This window comes from Triticum dicoccoides, chromosome 2B (assembly GCF_002162155.2).
Source record: "Triticum dicoccoides isolate Atlit2015 ecotype Zavitan chromosome 2B, WEW_v2.0, whole genome shotgun sequence".
Lineage (NCBI taxonomy): Eukaryota > Viridiplantae > Streptophyta > Magnoliopsida > Poales > Poaceae > Triticum > Triticum dicoccoides.
This window is the reverse complement of record NC_041383.1, coordinates 795,990,959-796,003,413: the sequence shown is the minus strand read 5'-3', so window position 1 is coordinate 796,003,413 and position 12,455 is coordinate 795,990,959.

Below are 12,455 nucleotides of genomic sequence, written 5' to 3'. Positions count from 1 at the left end.
TTGGGTACACCTTCTATCACAGATCCAAAAGCAAGATATGCGTTGCTAAGATGGATCCTTTCTAGAGAAGGAGTTTCTCTCGAAAGAAGTGAGTGGGAGGAAAGTAGAACTTGATGAGGTAATTGTACCTTCTCCCTTATTGGAAAGTAGTGCATCACAGAAATCAGTTCCAGTGATTCCTACACCAATTAGTGAGGAAGTTAATGATGATGATCATGAAACTTCAGATCAAGTTGCTACCAAACCTCGTAGGTCTTCCAGAGTAAGATCCGCACCAGAGTGGTACGGTAATCATGTTCTGAAAGCCATGTTACTAGACCATGATGAACCTACGAACTATGAGGAAGCGATGATGAGCCCAGATTCCACGAAATGGCTTGAGGCCATAAAATCTGAGATATGATCCATGTATGAGAACAAAGTATGGACTTTGATTGACTTGCTCGATGATCAGCAAGCCATGTTAAACAAATGGATCTTCAAGAGGAAGACGGACACTGATAGTAGTGTTACTATCTACTAAGCTCGACTTGTTGCCAAAGGTTTTCAACAAGTTCAAGGTGTTGAATACAATGAGATTTTCTCACTCGTATCGAAGCTTAAGTCTGTCTGAATCATGTTAGCAATTGCCAAATTTTATGAAATCTGGCAAATGGATGTCAAAACTGCATTCCTTAATGAATTTATTAAAGAAGAGTTGTATATGATGCAACCAGAAAGTTTTTGTCAATCCTAAAGATGCTAACAAAGTGTGCAAGCTCCAGCGATCCATCTATGGACTGGTACAAGCATCTCGGAGTTGGAATATACGCTTTGATGAGTTGATCAAAGCATATGGTTTTATACAGACTTTTGAAGAAGCCTGTATTTACAAGAAAGTGAGTGGGAGCACTACAACATTTCTGATAAGTATATGCGAATGACATATTGTTGATCGGAAATAATGTAGAATTATTCTGCAAAGCATAAAGGAGTGTTTGAAAGGAGTTCTTTAAAAAGAAAGACCTCAGTAAAGCTACTTACATATTGAGCATCAAGATCTATTGAGATAGATCAAGACGCTTGATAAGTTTTTCAATAAGTACATACCTTGTCAAGATTTTGAAGTAGTTCAAAATGAAACAGTAAAAGAAAAAAGTTCTTGCCTGTGTTGCAAGGTGTGAAGTTGAGTAAGACTCAAGACCCGGCCATGGCAGAAAATAGAAAGAAAATGAAAAGTCATTCCCTATGCCTCAGTCATAGGTTCTATAAAGTATGCTATGCTGTGAACCAGACCTATTGTATACTCTGCCCTAGTTTGGCAAGGGAGTACAATAGTGATCTAGGAGTAGATCACTGGACATTGGTCAAAATTATCCTTAGTGGAATAAGGATATGTTTCTCAATTATGGAGGTGACAAAAGGTTCGTCGTAAAAGGTTACGTCGATACAAGTTTTGGCACTGATCCAGATGACTCTAAGTCTTAATCTGGATACATATTGAAAGTGGGAGCAATTAGCTAGAGTAGCTCCGTGCAGAGCATTGTAGACATAGAATATTTTGCAAAATACATACGGCTCTAAATGTGACAGACCCGTTGACTAAGCTTCTCTCACGAGCAAAACATGATCACACCTTAGTACTCTTTGGGTGTTAATCACATAAGCGATGTGAACTATATTATTGACTCTAGTAAACCCTTTGGGTGTTGGTCACATGACGATGTGAACTATGGGTGTTAATCATATACAAATATGAATATTAATGTTAAATCACATGGCGGTGTGAACTAGATTATTGACTCTAGTGCAAGTGGGAGACTGGAGGAAATATGCCCTAGAGGCAATAATAAAGTTTTTATTTATTTCCTTATATCATGATAAATGTTTATTATTCATGCTAGAATTGTATTAACCGGAAATATAATACATGTGTGAATACATAGACAAACATAGTGTCACTAGTATGCCTCTACTTGACTAGCTCATTGAATCAAAGATGGTTAAGTTTCCTAGCCATGGACAAAAGAGTTGTCATTTGATTAACGGGATCACATCATTAGGAGAATGATGTGATTGACATGACCCATTCCATTAGCCTAGCACTTGATTGTTTAGTATGTTGCTATTGCTTTCTTCATGACTTATACATGTTCCTATAACTATGAGATTATGCAACTCCCGTTTACCGGAGGAACACTTTGGGTGCTACCAAACGTCACAACGTAACTGGGTGATTATAAAGGAGTACTACAGGTGTCTCCAAAGGTACATGTTGGGTTGGCGTACTTCGAGATTAGGTTTTGTCACTCCGATCGTCGGAGAGGTATCTCTGGGCCCTCTCGGTAATGCACATCATTATAAGCCTTGCAAGCAATGTGACCAATGATTTGGTTACGGGATGATGCATTACAGAACGAGTAAAGAGACTTGCCGGTAACGAGATTGAACTAGGTATTGGATATCGACGATCGAATCTCGGGCAAGTAACATACCGATGACAAAGGGAACAACGTATGTTGTTATGCGGTTTGACCGATAAAGATCTTCGTAGAATATGTAGGAGCCAATATTGGCATCCAGGTTCTGCTATTGGTTATTGACCGAGAATAGTTCTAGGTCATGTCTACATAGTTCTCGAACCCGTAGGGTCCGCACGCTTAAGGTTTCGATGACAGTTTTATTATGAGTTTATGAGTTTTGATGTACCGAAGGAGTTCGGAGTCCCGTATGAGATCGGGGACATGACGAGGAGTCTCAAAATGGTCGAGACGTAAAGATCGATATATTGGACGACTATATTCGGAGTTCGGAAAGGTTCCGAGCCATTCGGGTATTTTTCGGAGTACCGAAGAGTTACGGGAATTCGCCGGGGAGTATATGGGCCTTATTGGGCCATACGGGAATAGAGGAGAGAGGCCGAAAAGAAGGAGGCGCGCAGCCCCCCTCTGGTCCGAATTGGACAAGGGGTGCGGCCCTCCTTTCCTTCCTCCTCTCCCCCTCTTTCCCCCTTCTCCTACTCCAACAAGGAAGGATGGAGTCCTACTCTCGGTGGGCCTACTAGGCCGGCCGCCCCCTCCCCCTTGCTCCTTTATATACGGGGGCAGGGGGGCACCTCTAGACACAACAACAATTGATCCCTTGGATCTCTTAGCCGTGTGCGGTGCCCCCCTCCACCATAATCCACCTCGATAATATCGTAGCGGTGCTTAGGCGAAGCCCTGCGACGGTAGAACATCAAGATCGTCACCACGCCGTCGTGCTGACGGAACTCTCACTCGACACTCGGCTGGATCGGAGTTCGAGGGACGTCATCGAGCTGAACGTGTGCTAGAACTCGGAGGTGCCGTAGTTTCGGTGCTTGATCGGTCGGGCCGTGAAGACGTACGACTACATCAACCGCGTTGTTCTAACGCTTCCGCTAAGAGTCTACGAGGGTACGTGGACATACACTCTCCCCTCTCGTTGCTATGCCATCAACATGATCTTGAGTGTGCGTAGGAAATTTTTTGAAATTACTACGTTCCCCAACATTGCGTGGGCGCCCTGGGGGGTTTATATAGTCCTACCCCCCAGGTGTACAATGGTAATCCAGCCGGGTGTAGGACCCGGCTGTCAGTCTCTCTGGTCGCCGGCTTCTCCGTAGAATGCTGGGGCCCGCCACCTGGTGGGCCCCGCCGACTAGTCTGGTACGGAGCCGACAGGCCGCCCCCGCCGCTTGCGGGTCTTGCCGGTTGCTGGTTACTATAGGCGCGACGCTAATGACGCTTGCTTGGTCAGGGGAGCATGGCTACAGTCCCGCCGCCTGGCGGGAGATCACTGTAGGCACTCCGCGTCTTATCTCGTAAATGGCGCGGGGGCCCCGGGGAAGGAGCGGGCCGATCGCTGGGAGCCGGCCTCCCTCGGGTCCGACTAGTGAGTCTCCCGCCGTCTTCCGAGCTCTCGCTGACTGGTAGGGTCCGCCGTCTTCGGGCTTTACCGATAGGCGGTCGTGGGAACAGGGCCTCGCCTAACAGGAATGATGCCAGGGGCGGAGTGGCAACAGTGCCACGCCGGGCGGAGATCTCCGCCTGTATGGAGCACTGTCGCCACGTCCGGCTCTGGATACGGGGGTGATGGGCTATACTGCAGCCTCACCCTGTCTGGTCATCTTAATGGGGGCGCAGACTCTAAGGGCGCCATGGGCCGACTGCCAGGAGCCGACCTCTCTGGAGGCCGCCTGCTAGCAGTCGGCCCGTCTTGGAGCCGCCTTCCTGAGCATGGCCGTATTTTAGCAGTCAGCCGTTGGGCCAGCTGGCCGCCAGAAGGCGGCGCTCTATCTTGACGTCTTGAGGGGCGCAGCCGACCCCGATGTCTTGAAAGGTTTTGGGGCTCGGGTTAGGTTACCCGTGTTCCATTACTCCGACATGGAGCAAAACATGCTGCTTGCTCTGCTTTTTCATTTGTCTGACTTGCATACAACAACCCTTCTTCATCTACATTTTATATTACAGGTGAACCTATCTGTGAAATAGGAATTTGCTGCTCATCTCCAATGTTAATCTGCAATTCTGCCCTCTCAATCTCTCTACCTTTCATAACAGTGATAGTAACACACATCTTGTCCTCATATAACTCCAACATCTCTTCAACATCTCCATCACTCCTAATTAGTTGCATCCTTGACATTCCTACACCATCTTCCTTCACATAATACATGGAATCACTCTGATCATAGCCCTGAATCCCAATGATAGCTAACATATTCTGGTATGTTATATCTGACTGATACAGTCTCCTTTCCAAATTGACACATCGTTGGAAATGGAATCTCACTTCCCATGGTTCATCATCATCCAAACTGCAATTTATAAACAAGTTCACTTAATAGTACATTCAGTTCAACTATAATTCATGTCAACATAAAACACAGGTGGCAGTACATTCAGTTAAACTGTAATTTATGTCAAAACACAGGTCTACATTCAGTTACACTATAGTTCAGTTCCAATGTCAGTTAACACTACTTTCAGTTAAACTTGTTGAAAATATTTTCAGTTAACACTACTTTCAGTTAAACTATAATTCAGTTCCAAATAATTTCAGATAACACTACAATGTATATTGAGTACACCTCAAGATAGCTAAGACATACACAAACAAATAAACAGTTAACCCTAATTCCTAAATTCAGTTAACCCTAATTCCTAAATTCAGTTAACCCTAATTCCTAAATTCAGTTGTCTAAGAGCAAAGTATAGACTACATGAAAAATTATATAGAGCTAAGCATTCCTAGCCAATTCAGAGAGTTAAGAGGAAGAAGAAGACTCACTCCACGCCGTCTAGGCCAGAGGTGAAGTGGTGGCTCTGTGCGGGATTTGCCTTCCAGACCTGGGCCAATGATGCTGCCGCCTGTGAAAAAATGTCGTCGGAGGTGGGCTTGAACTTGCTGCCACCTCTGCCGCCGGTGAAAGATCCACCGTTGCCAGGAACCCTAACATGGGGGCGGTGGGAGAGCGAGGAAGGGCAGTGGGAGAGCGAAGAACGGCAGAGCGGGCACCGGCTTCAACAAAACTAAGGTCGCTGCCAGCACATCCGCCGCCGCCGCCGCCGATGGCCATGGGGGAGATGTGAGCACGAGCGGGTAGCCAGGGGGAGTCGAGACACGATTGGGGGGAAAGTGGTGGTAGGGTTCGACCACCTCATTAGGTTTAGCCCGACGCCGTCTAACGGCACATCACGGCCGCCGTCTCGCCCTGGCCACGTGGCCCCTGACAAAGGGACCCACCGGTCAGAAATCCACTCAAACGCTCTAAATCACGATATCAGCGTTTTTTTGAAAACTGTCACCCCAATGTTGGTGGTTTTTTGAAAAAAAACGAATGGTGGCGGTTTTTTGAATTAGGGTCCCCAATTGTGGTGGGTTTTTGCAATTTACTCATCATTGACAGAGTTCTTCAATCACTGCCACCAAGCTACAAGAGCTTCGTGATGAACTACAACATGCAAGGGATGAATAAAACAATTCCCGAGCTCTTGCAATGCTAAAGGCTGCGGAGGTAGAAATCAAGAAGGAACAACAAGTGTTGATGGTTAACAAGACCATCAGTTTCAAGAAAAAGGGTAAAGGGAAGAAGAAAGGGAACTTCAAGAAGAACGGCAAACAAGTTGCTGATCAAGAGAAGAAACCCAAGTCTGGACCTAAGCCTGAGACTGAGTGCTTCTACTGCAAACATACTGGTCACTCGAAGCGGAACTACCCCAAGTATTTGGCGGATAAGAAGGATGGCAAGGTGAACAAAGGTATATGTGATATACATGTTATTGCTGTGTACCTTACTAATTCTCGCAGTAGTGCCTGGGTATTTGATACTGGTTCTGTTGCTAGTATTTGCAACTCGAAAAAGGGACTATGGATTAGGCGAAGATTGGCAAAGGACGAGGTGATGATGCGCGTGGGAAATGGTTCCAAAGTCGATGTGATCGCAGTCGGCACGCTATCTCTACATCTACCTTCGGGATTAGTATTAGACCTGAATAATTGTTATTTGGTGCCAACGTTGAGCATGAACATTATATCTGGATCTTGTTTGATGCGAGACGATTATTCATTTAAATCAGAGAATAATGGTTGTTCTATTTATATGAGTAATATTTTTATGGTCATGCACCCTTAAAGAGTGGTCTATTCTTTTTGGATCTCGATAGTGGAGATACACATATTCATAGTATTGAAGCTAAAAGATGCAGAGTTGATAAACATAGTGCAACTTATTTGTGGCACTGCCGTTTAGGTCATATTGGTATAAAGCGCATGAAGAAACTCCATTCTGATGGACTTTTGGAATCACTTGATTATGAATCACTTGGTACTTGCGAACCGTGCCTCATGGGCAAAATGACTAAAACGCCGTTCTCCGGAACTATGGAGCGAGCAACAGATTATTAGAAATCATACATACTGATGTATGTGGCCCGATGAATATTGACACTACTAGGAAAAACACTACCAGTAGCGTTGGTTTTTGGACTACTAGTAGCGCAGGTACCCGCGCTACTGCTATGGCACTACAGCTATTTTTTAGCAGTAGCGCTTGTTTTACCCCACGCTACTACTAAAAAATTTAGTAGTAGCGTGTGCCACCCACGCTACTACTATTCCTAACCCACGCTACTACTATTCCTAAGTACAAGCAGCATGCCATTCTTCCCCCACGCTACTGCTAAGTAATTAGAAATTAAAAAAAAGATAGATGCAATATTCATGGATGGGAATCAAGACACATCCAGTGCAAAATAAATGAAGGTCACAAAACCATCTTAGCACTTGCATTATTAGCACTTGTAGTGTTCATGGATACAACATTGAACATCTCAACTTGAAGAGATCACGAGATCCCATTTATACATCAGACGCACAGAACCATCACCAAAAGATAGGTACCTTCCCTAGCGTTCCACCACCAACCTTACAAGACCACTTCTCTAGATGTATCTACCAAGGCATTGAGGTCCTTCACCTCATCAACCTCCAGACGGTGGCGTCGAGGTCCTCCACCTCAACGACCTCCGGACGGCGGCGGCAAGGTCCTCCACCTCAGTGACCTCGAGCGTCTCAATCAGCTGGACAATCATCTGTGTGACACGGTCCCCGGGCTTCACGACAAAGTCTGACTCCGAGTGGTTGAAGAACACGATGCCCACCGGGTCGCGGTAGTCCGCGTCGATCACCCCTGCTCTGGTTTACTCTAAGAATAATTGTTAAAGATCAGCCAATGTTTCTTACGATCTTCCACATGTGAAGTAGAAGTAAAAACTGAAAGCTAAACACACATTAAGACTACCTACATAAAATTCTTCAGATAGCGAATGAGCGACAGACAAAAAATATATACTTCAGATAGCAAGGAACAGGCCAACAAGCAACAACATAAGTTTTTTAGCAGCAACGGCAAGTAACTACCGAGGTATTGCATGTGAAGAGATGAATTTTGGATACCCTTCATCCCCGAGGAGCAGTCTTTGTTGACAGTGGTGCAGGGTACGGTGTTGGGCAGACTGAAAAAGCTATTGTCGTGCCAGGTAGAAGAGTGTTGGTACATACCTTGAAGTAGACCTTGCTCTTGACATGCTTGTCCAGCGTGTGGCACACTAACTGAAACAACAACAAGACCAGGCACACAGGATCAAAACACCTAGATGATGCTTACTGCTGATTGATTGCAGTTGCAGGACATCAATTCGATTGCCGCAAACTTGAAGCCCTCAAATGGCCGAAAAATACTTTGGTGTGTCAAGTTTGTTCACCCTCTCCCATTCAGTCTAAAGGGTACCGAAAATATCAGATGGATGCTATATGAAAGAATAAAATAGTATTTAGGAAAAGGGAATGGCACCTGAAACAAAACTTCCTTTTGGCTACTTGTGTTCTTGTATCTTATATCTGCAATAACATAACACTGTTGTAACAGGCAATATACTGAAGTTACTTTCACTGAAATAGAGCCATTTCACAAAATGATCGAGTTGACGGAATGAGATAGGGGGAATTAACTTGACAACTATTGCAGAAATTGAAATGGACAGAGCAAGTATAGATAGTGACAGCTAGCTAACAAAATATTCTAAATACTACAAAACAGGGAAACATCCTTACCTTCCCAAGGATTACACATTTGGTAGGTAGAAGAACATTTTGGCATGCATTGTCGGGCAATCTAGGTAGCTCGAATGAACATCTATTTTTCAAATGAAAGTGGAGAGCACAAAACATCAATTACTAAAATCATTCACATGAAATGGTAGTACTTTAATCTGTAGCATAAGCAGGGAACAAATATAAATTGTCAATCCCAAAAGGTCAATTTGATGACAATGCATTGTCAATCCCAAGGTCATCATCTCTGATTTTTTTGCATATTCATTTCAGTAATCCATTTGTGTTAACTGGTTAGGATTTGGATCCGAAGAATCCCAAAAGGAATTGTGAATGTTTTAGTTGAACCAATGGTTTATTAGAATTTCTGTTATTTACTTTGTAGGAATTGCAACTCAACTCACTCCATCCATTTTTTTCTCAACGCATGGACAGTTACCACAAAATATTATATTACCCTACCAAATTAAGTTTTAGTCTAACTGGTGGACAAAGAAACAAACATATATACCTGACCTGAGCATGTAGTTGTATTTGTAGGAGGCACCCTGAAAGAAGAAAACAAAGCGCTCGCATATGTCTCTTTCTCGTAAACCAGATTCATCCACCGATGCATCACAGGTTCACAGCCCTGCAGTGCAAACATACACGAAGATTTAGGTGAGCAAACCATGGTGTGAGAAGCCAAACTAAAAAATTAGCCAATGCATAAAGTGGTATGCAGAACAAACTTCAGCAATCTTGGTCGTGAGCACCTGCATGTAATAGTTGCCTAATGAATGAAATACATGATTCTTTCTGCTCCCTCGCATATTTATTCTGTATCTAATCTAATGAAATAATTAGGAACAGAGTGGGAGACCTTGGTGATGCTAGCAAACTGCCTGCACGGGACAGATGCGGAGATGAACAAATCTAGAAGAAGATAAGTGGAGGGGAGGTGGGATGAACAAGGCTGCACCTTGATGGTTACCACGGCTGCGGCGTGTGTGTCGGAGCTGGATGGAGAAGCACCTCCATGGCGTACATGCACCTTGGTGCCTACCTGCATGAGGAAGAGCATCAGGGGAGGGAAGGGAAGTGAATAAGGCCAGAAAACCAAGAGATTGATTGAACTCACCAAGGTCGGACCTTGACGACCAGGTCCATGCCATCCGTCTCCTCACGAGGCTAATCTGGTGTGCGGATCTGGCCACCGCCATGGCCTGCTTGCTGGATGTCCCCCTCCTGTCCTCTCCTCTCCTCTCCTCTCGTGGTGACGGGGGGAGGGGAGGAGGGAGTCATCTGGCCACCACCATGGCCTGCCTGTTGTCGGTTCCATGGCCGGGCGTCAAGGGTTTCCGGCGCCATGGCTGGTACTAGTCGCCATGGCCTTGGCCTGCGTGCATGAGGAAGACGGAGAGGAAGGAAATCAAATCGCAGAAGCAAGGTAAAAAGGGAAGATGAGAAGGCCATGGAAGAAGGAGGAGGAGGAGGAGGAGGAGAGGGATCCAGTGCTGCACCTGCTTCCGCCTGCGGCTCGGTGGCCATGCTAGCTAGGGTTTCGGACCTCCATGCCGCCATGGATCTGGGGGCTGCCTCACCTTCTCGCTCGATCTGCGGATGGGAGACAAGGTGAGGGACGCGGGAGAGGATGGAGCGGCGGCGACGGGGGTAGAGGGAGACGAAGCCGCCGGCACCGGGTTGGGGCAGAGGAGAGGAGGATTGGGGAATCGTTGGGTGGGGGGAGGAGGAAGAGTGGAGTGTGTGCGCGGGTGTTGGGTGGATTTTTTTAGCATGGGTGATAGTAGCGCGTTTTGCAAACCAGGCGCTACAGCTATGTCTTTAGCAGTAGCGCTGGATTAATCACCCACGCTGCTACTATGTCTTAACTCGGGGGTGTGGTGTGGTACACTTACTAGTAGCGCTGCCCAAAAAAACCCACGCTGCTGCTAAGTAATATCAGCAGCGCATTTTGTACCAAGCGCTACTGGTATTTACCAGTAGCGTAGGGTCCCAAACAAGCGCTACTGGTAAAGTTCTACGTATAAGCATTTTCCTAGTAGTGTGAGGCTCGCGGTGGATATCGTTATTTTCTCACATTCACAGATGATTTGAGCAGATATGGGTATATCTACTTGATGAAACATCATCGTAACAAGAAAATAAAGTTTCTACGATCTGATCATGGAGGAGAATATTTGAGTTACGAGTTTGGTCTTCATTTGAAACAATGCAGAATAGTTTCGCAACTCACGCCACCCGGAACGCCACAGCGTAATGGTGTGTCCGAACGTCGTAATCGTACTTTACTAGATATGGTACTGTCTCTTACTGATTTACCGCTATCGTTTTGGAGTTATGCTTTAGAGAAGGCTGCATTCACGTTAAATTGGGCACCATCTAAATCCGTTGAGACGACTCCTTGTGAACTATGGTTTGGCAAGAAACCAAAGTTGTCGTTTCTTAAAGTTTGGGGCTGCGACGCTTATGTGAAAAAACTTCAACCCGATAAGCTCGAACCCAAATCGGAGAAATGTGTCTTCATAGGATACCCAAAAGAAACAGTTGGGTACACCTTCTATCACAGATCCGATGGATCCTTTCTAGAGAAGGAGTTTCTCTCGAAAGAAGTGAGTGGGAGGAAAGTAGAACTTGATGAGGTAACTGTACCTGCTCCCTTTTTGGAAAGTAGTTCATCACAGAAACCGGTTCATGTGACACCTACACCAATTAGTGAGGAAGCTAATGATGATGATCATGAAACTTCAGATCAAGTTACCACCGAACCTCGTAGGTCAACCAGAGTAAGATCCGAAAACTTTGAATATTTGGAACACCTTCTAGGTAAAGGTGGATCATATTCAGTCCCGTCATTATCAAGATTCATATTGCAAAACAAAGATTTAATAGGAGATGCATCAATAACTTTTAGATCTTCATCTTTATTCTCAAAAAAACTAGAACACGCTTTCACAAAGCAATCTTTCTTAGCACGCATCCTAGCGGTTCTTTCTTTGCACTCGTCAATGAAATTCTCATGGCTTTGAGAGACTCATTGATATCATGCTTAGGTGGAGTAGATCTAAGTTTCAAAGAATCAACATCAAGAGAAATTCTATGAACGTTCCTACCCAATTCATCAATCTTAGGCAACTTTTCTTCAAGCAAAGCATTGAAATTCTTTTGCGAATTTATAAATTCTTTAACACTAGTCTCAAATTCAGAGGGCATCTTATTAAAATTTCCATAAGAGTTGTTGTAGGAATTACCATAATTATTAGAGGAGTTACTAGGATACGGCCTAGGATTATAGTTTCCTCTATACGCGTTGTTACCAAAATTATTCCTACCAACAAAATTCACATCCATAGATTCATTATTATTCTCAATCAAAGTGAACAAAGGCATATCATTAGGATCAGAAGAAACACTCTTAGTAGCAAATAATTTCATAAGTTCATCCATCTTTCCACTCAAAACATTAATTTCTTCTATCGCATGCACTTTTTCATTAGTAGATCTTTCGGTGTGCCATTGAGAATAATTAACCATAATATTATCTAGGAGTTTAGTAGCTTCTCCTCAAGTGATTTCCATAAAAGTGCCTCCCGCAGCCGAATCTAAAAGATTTCTAGAAGCAAAATTCAATCCGGCATAAAAGTTTTGTATAATCATCCATAAATTCAAACCATGTGTAGGGCAATTACGTATCATTAATTTTATCCTCTCCCAAGCTTGTGCAACATGTTCATGATCAAGTTGCTTAAAATTCATAATATCGTTTCTAAGAGAGATTATTTTAGCGGGAGGAAAATAATTAGAGATAAAAGCATCTTTGCACTTATTCCATGAATCAA